Source organism: Macrobrachium rosenbergii, chromosome 19, assembly GCF_040412425.1.
Source record: "Macrobrachium rosenbergii isolate ZJJX-2024 chromosome 19, ASM4041242v1, whole genome shotgun sequence".
Lineage (NCBI taxonomy): Eukaryota > Metazoa > Arthropoda > Malacostraca > Decapoda > Palaemonidae > Macrobrachium > Macrobrachium rosenbergii.
This window is the reverse complement of record NC_089759.1, coordinates 18,286,657-18,294,156: the sequence shown is the minus strand read 5'-3', so window position 1 is coordinate 18,294,156 and position 7,500 is coordinate 18,286,657. Positions and strand designations below refer to the sequence as shown.

The following is a 7,500-nucleotide window of genomic DNA, read 5'->3' as shown; positions in this document are numbered from 1 at the left end:
ACACACACACACACACACATATATATATATATATATATATATATATATATATATATATATATATATATATATATATATATATATATATATTTGTTGTTCCTAATGGTTTGTACAAATATTTTGTAAGCATCTCTCAATTGTAACTGTTTCTAATTATTTTCGTCATATTTCTACAGTTATCTTCGTCATTACTGAAAATATTATGTGTTATCGACAATCTTGTAAGTTTCTGTCATAAATGTAATTACTTCGATTACTTTCGTTGTTGTTAGTATCTATATTATTGTTATGGATGTCATTAATATGAATGTTGTTATTAACTATCAACAAAGTCACTCTTTTCATGAATAAAAATGATTACCAAATGAAAATTATTATTATTATTATTATTATTATTATTATTATTATTATTATTATTATTATTATTATTATTATTATTAATGATGCAACTTTAATCATTACTCAGGTCATCCCAACCACAGCCCGACATGAAGCAGGTAGCATTTTCTGCAATGATGAACAAGAACTCATTGTGACTTTCCCAAGCGTTTTTGATGTACCCCGGAGAGCCTTGCTCTTATCTTGCGCAATCAGTATGGTGAGTGCACGCACACACATACACACACGCATATATGTATATGTATACGTATATGTCTATACATATATAAATATATGTACATATATATCTATCTATCTATATATATATATATATATATATATATATATATATATATATATATATATATATATATATATATATATATATATATATATGCAGTTCCATTTTCTAGAAACTCTAATTAGCATTATTATTATCATTGTTGTCATTCTTTTCACTGTCATAAACCATTTCTGCTTTACGAAAGTTATAAGATAATCATTATTTTAGAAATAACTGTTATATAATCTTGAGTTGTACGCCATGACCAGATAAGATTTTAGTGTTCAATTCATGGTTTGACTATTTCATGACCTATATACTAAACTCTCTCTCTCTCTCTCTCTCTCTCTCTCTCTCTCTCTCTCTCTCTCTCTCTCTCTCTCTCAAGTGGTTAATTCTCTCTCTCTATTCATTTCAGCAATACCAGATCGAAGAAGACAGAAGAAGAAGCTGCAACGGACGAATATTTAGAATTTTGTGCTGAGAAAGCAAAGCCATTTTCTAATCACTAATTAATTACGTAATTAGTTCATTAATTTATATATTAGCTTATTTATTTATTTATTTATTTATTGTTGTCAACGATATATGTTGACCAAAGTTCCTAATTTATGCAGTGGCCCAGAAGTTCTTTCCACTGACCAAAATTAAATGTGAAGACTTCACACATAAATGCTGTAGACAGATAAGAAATACAAATCTCCATAGGCAATAAATGCAGACATGTCTAAACAACGTCCGTATTCTGTACATGTGTTCATATCTACATACATTTTTTTATTGATAAGCTGTTTCCCATGCAGCCTTCCGATAAGAAATTATTGGTTTTTCCCTGGCTTCAGGAAAAAAAACCCACTTCCACATCGATCAGCATAGAAAATAAATGCAGACACATTAAAACAACATTCGTATTCTGTACATGTGTTCATATCTACATACATTTTTTATTGGTAAGCTGTTTTCCATGCAGCCTTCCAATAAGAATCTCTTGGTTTTACCCTGGCTACAGGAAAATAAATTTCTACCTCCATTTGCACAGAAAATAAATTCAGAACGTATCTGAACAACGTTCGTATTCCGTATATGTGTTCATATCTACGTACATTTTTTTATTAGTAAGCTGTTTCCCATGCAGCTTTCCAATAAGAAATTATTGGTTTTTCCCTGGCTAAAGAAAAAAAAAATTTCCACATTCATTTTTGAATCGCTGAATCAAAAGGACTCTCCTTGCAAGAAACTATTAGTAGTTGGTTCAACCAATCCACAACACCAAAAGTCACTTCTATTACACATTATAACTTCCCTATCACGTCATCAATCCATCTATAGACGAAATCCTGATTTTCATTGAAATTTGAATAGGTTTGTTAATATTATATGGCTTAATCGTCCTGTCTTAAGATAACACACAAGTTGCGCCCACGAGACATGATCCAGTTGGAGATATACAATTCTCCCTGCATTTTAATAATTTACTTGTATTTTCATCCATTTATTTATTAATTTGTTATTTTTTTTTTCTTTTTTAATAAGTGATGTTCTCTTTCTGTATATACCTTTGCCTCCTGTTACTTCTTTCTAATGAAAACCATAATCTTTGGAAGCTTGAATTTCAATGAAGCTTGAATTTCAAGTCAATGGCCCCTGTGGGATTGTTCCATATGAAAAGGGTTCATCTTCTGAATCATAATAATAATAATAATAATAATAATAATAATAATAATAATAATAATAATAATAATAATAATAATAATAATAATAATAATAATCTGTGCTTGGACAGTATTCAAGCATAAAGTCATCCAAAATGGGACAACATCATACGACAACGTTTTTATATTTATAAGAGATTGTCTATTTTTGTAATTTTGTATGCTCACTTTGAATATGTACAATAATTATTGAGAGCTTCTGTAGAAATGCTATAATCAAACTTTGTCAGTTACTGTAAGCAATACTTACTTGTACAAATAATAATTACCGGACACCATTTGTAATGTTATTAATCACTCTGAGACAGACTCTCTCTCTCTCTCTCTCTCTCTCTCTCTCTCTCTCTCTCTCTCTCTCTCTCTCTCTCAACCTGTAACATTATACTGAACTTCTGTATCCTCATGATTTTATACTTTTCAAAATACCTTCATATTATGAACTTTAAGACTCCATTTCTAGTTTAAAGGCACCTGCTTCCTAAAAGTATACGTGGAAGAAATGTGAAAATTTTCCTGTTTGTTTTAGGTGTTTGAAATAAAAGTCTTGTTATCTATACTGTTTTCTGTCCGAGATGATGATAATTGACGTTATTCTTTTATAACTTAAAGGTCGATATATATATGTATCCAAAAAAGGGCGAAGAATTAGCGAAGTTAAGAGGGCATTGTGGCTATTAGAATTACATGTGTCTGGTAAAAGTGACCAGTAGATTCTGCATATTTATATATATGTATATGCATATATATATATATTTATATATATACATATATGTGTGTATGTACATGTATATATGTATGCATATATATATATATATATATATATATATATATATATATATATATATACATATATATATATATATATATATATATATATATATATATATATATATATATATATATATATATATATATATATATATATGCATGTACTGTACATATCCTTAATATGTCTTTTGCCCAGTTACAAGGGGTGGCTCCAGATGGATAGAGTCTGCCAGATCCCGGCAAGTCTTTGAGGATGAATTTCACAGACCCGTGGCATTTTCTCGACTCTAGCTAACGTCAGCACATATTCAGAGCTGTGTGAATCGACTCATGAAAGGCAGGTAGACAACCGGAACAGGCACCTCTGGAAGCATTCGCAAATTTAGGTTAATTTGACGCTGCCTCCCATATTCACGTTCAACAACTGATAGAAATACTTCTCCCGTCGACAAAGGACTGCGTAGTTCTCTTCGTTTACATCTTTAATTCTAAAGCAAATTTGTTTATTTACCTCTCTCTCTCTCTCTCTCTCTCTCTCTCTCTCTCTCTCTCTCTCTCTCTCTTAATTTACTTCCTTTTACTACAACTCCTTGTTCTCTTTTAAAGTATTTGCTAAGATTTATCCTAGACTTCCTAAAATGTCGCTCATAAGTTCCTGCTTTATATTAGAACTGAAAATATCAGTTTAATAAAAAAAACGATTCTTCTTTTATGAGAAATATGAGAGTGGGGATTTGACCATTAATACGGAGTATCCCATATATTTACCGTGAGTCTTTGCATACAGTTGTCAATGATGAATGAATTTGAGGGTACAACAAAGAGCCTTCTGCAGAGTGGGACTAGAGAAGTTTACTGTAAACAATTACATCCATACATACATGCATACATACATATCTATCTACCTATCTACTTATCAACATATCTGCGTTATTTTTCTCTGGGGAAATAACAGAAAAACGAAGCTTAGACCTGCATCTTGACAAATTTATTTTGCCACCGCTGCCTGAACCCATGAATTACATACTGGGTATTTTGTCAGATATGAAAGGTTTTAGCCAATAAGGAGAATGGCATGGGTCTATCAACCTCGTCCAAAAAGTTTTGCTGAGAACTGGACAATTAACGCCTTTAGAAACCACCTTCTCTTAAAGAAGTGTGAAGTTATAGTTTTATATATATATATATATATATATATATATATATATATATATATATATATATATATATATATATATATATATATATAATAGGCCATCAACTTACTCAAGGTTTGGCTCTAGATGTGTCCTTCTCCAACTCCTTTTTGTCAAAAATCATATAGGTTCAAATCCACCGTATGAAATAGTACCATGCATTGTATTATAAGACATTGTCGTGTGTATAAATGGCCAATACAAATCTCCCTGTATACAGCTTGTTGTTTTACCGTTTTGTTTAAAGAATAACAAGAAGAAAGTCTGCATGCCCTCACTCCTGACGCAACCATAACCATCTTGGCACCAAATGCCTAAGCAACACTGCACAAATCTAACACTGTTATTTATTCATGACTTGCAGATTGCTTTCATCTGCGACCTGAAATTGGAAATTTAAGACGGAACAAAATGTTAATGAATAGAGAAAACAAACCAATTTTTGTCATACTTTTCTTTTGTGTGATGGTTTGAGTTACATAATGTAGGAGTTAACTATGAGTGGGATTCACTTTAACTCAACAGTGATCAACATAAATTTATCCTCTTTCTCTTTCTCTCTCTCACTCTCTCTCTCTCTCTCTCTCATATATATATATATATATATATATATATATATATATATATATATATATATATATATATATATATGTATATGTATATATATATATATATATATATATATATATATATATATATATATATATATATAACTTTCAATATGAGTTACATTGTGAATAAATTTTCTCAAACCTGGTTGTGAGGCCTCAAAGCTCAGACATCTGATTACTAGCTGCCCCCAAACAAAGGGGCACAAAAAATACCCAAGTACCAATCTTATTGGCAGTTAAGACTGACGTGGTAGATATGGGCTCACTCTGTTGCCAGGATCTTAAAAAAAACTGACCGATACTGAATACATAGCTTCTATCTCCTAAGCTATTAAGTTTACATGTAAGAGCTCTATGGTTAAGAAAGTCAAAGACATCGTTTTAGTTAGTGAACACGTCTGCTGAATGAATATCCTAACGTATCGACTTTCTTCGACATAACTAGTTCATTCTACAAGTGCATCACTAGTACCAAGCAGTTTATCAGCACGCTTGATATCAGGAAGCAAGTCTAGAGTCAATATGTTGATGTAAACGTTCAAAAACCATTTTTTTTTTTACATGACATCAAAGACGACAGGGATGGGATTACTAAATCCAAAATCAGTTAGAACCCTGTTGCCAAATACTTGACAAACTGAATGAGACTACATAGGTACACAGTCTCTAACACCTAAGCTATAAAGTTCATGTATAAGAGCCTAACTGGTGACAAGGCTGAAAGCAGGGCTCAAACCAGTTCGAACAACCTATATTCTATATATATTGTCGAGGATCAAATGTCAGTTTTTCCAAAACTGGAAAACACACGAAGAATGGAAACGGATCTGAAATCATGTGTATAATATGGAGATCTTTAGAAAAGGCAATAATACATTTCTCCCCTTTTAAGGCATCTAAAAAAAAATATTGAGAGAAAAACCAATTGGGCTGTTGTCCCTCTCACCAGTTAAGTGGTATAGAATCTTTTTAATGTAAATCGAACGAAGAGCAAATTTTATGACACTTGGTTCTGGATGACAGGTATCAAACATCGACAGCAGAAAATCCCAATAAAGTGAAGTTTTGGAGTGTGTGGGGAAGTGGGGGAACTGGTTGTAGCCAGTATTCCATCGCTACTAACACGTGAGGGATAGCAGACGCATTATCCACTATATTTTTGTTAATATCTTAGAGGGTAAATGGAAAAGGTCAAAGTTTTACAGCACAATGTGACTTAATTCTCCTGAAATATAATGATAAATGCTGTTTAGAATTTCAAGTCAATAAATATAAAATGTTTCCTACAGAAGGACTACAGTTCTTCAGTGAAAACCAGTGGAGGCACTGGATTCTATCTTTGAACGGCGCTAGACACTGTAAGGTAGAAGGTAGAAGAAGGAGAATATGAAGAATAATAAGAAGAAAGATAAATTAACTGAAACTTACTGAAAGTGAAGGAAAGATCACACAACTCACTAATGAAAATAATAGTAAAGTTGATGCTTTACCATAGTACACAGAAGCCTTTGCTACTAAGTTACCATCTTAAAATAGGTTATGCGGAGAAAATGAAAGAATTCTGATCGTAGAGTTTGTCTCATGATATTGCATTAATAATGACAGAAAAGAATCGCCAGATTTTCTGTAGGGCATGCTGTAAAACCCTTCCAGAATGGCTTGCTATGTGGAATGAGAATGTGCTGGAAATCGTAGGTCAACAATCTATGTTTAATTAGATGCTCATGGGAGAACTACTTATTATTTAGCCTTGATCCCATAGGGATAAGAGAATGAGAAGGAACTGGAAAAAAAGTTTATGCCAGTAAGACCATCAATGTTCTAGGAAGACGGGGTTGAGCTCTTCTGCAGAAGTGACTGTAGAAGAAAACTGAATTGAGGTTAAAAAAGAAAATTTGAAGCAAAAACAAAATAAGGGTATTTCAACACAAAGATGGAAGAAGAATAAAACCTTATAGAAGCGTGAGTCACAGGAGAAGTAAGCCTTGTTTATCTTCAAATACTTTACTTCCCGGACAGTCCTGGATATTATAGATGAAAGTAGGACAGGAGAGAGTCTGAGGGCGCTAAAATCTCGGCAGTTTTACCATAACAGGTGGCAGTTGGTATAAGTGAATGAAAATTAGGTTAAGTAAGTGTAACTTTCTACACATAGAAAATTACAGGAGAGCCTGCAAAAGAGACATAGAGGATGTTTATATATATAACAAATGATCTCTTTTTAAGTTTAGAATCATCATACGTCTATCCGGTTTCGATGACAGAATGAGCTAAAGAGAAGCGGAAATCTGCGTTCAAGAGACAATCACTGTCACGTTACATACGATCTCATTCGAATAAATCTTAACAGAAACAGGTAAAAAATGCGCCGAAGTTTCTTCGGCGTAATCGAGTTTTCTGTACAGCGTATAATGCTGTATGAAACTCTCAGCCACGGCCCATGAAACTCTCAGCCGCGGCCCATGAAACTTTCAGCCACGGCCCGGTGCAGTTGTGGCCTGTGTTGCTGGCACCTATAGCATTGCCAGACGCACGATTATGGCTAACTTTGA

At 32.6% G+C, this 7,500-nt stretch overlaps 1 long non-coding RNA gene across 1 annotated transcript in view; it reads left to right on the top strand.

Annotated features, from left to right (window-relative positions):
* LOC136848435 (uncharacterized) overlaps positions 1–2,079 on the top strand; it is a 2,400-nt gene extending 321 nt beyond the window's left edge. The window contains exons 2-3 of the long non-coding RNA XR_010856020.1: positions 467–598; positions 1,080–2,079. This is a non-coding gene — a long non-coding RNA (uncharacterized lncRNA). The remainder of the gene's footprint in view (positions 1–466; positions 599–1,079) is intronic.
* The last annotated feature ends 5,421 nt before the right edge of the window (positions 2,080–7,500 follow it).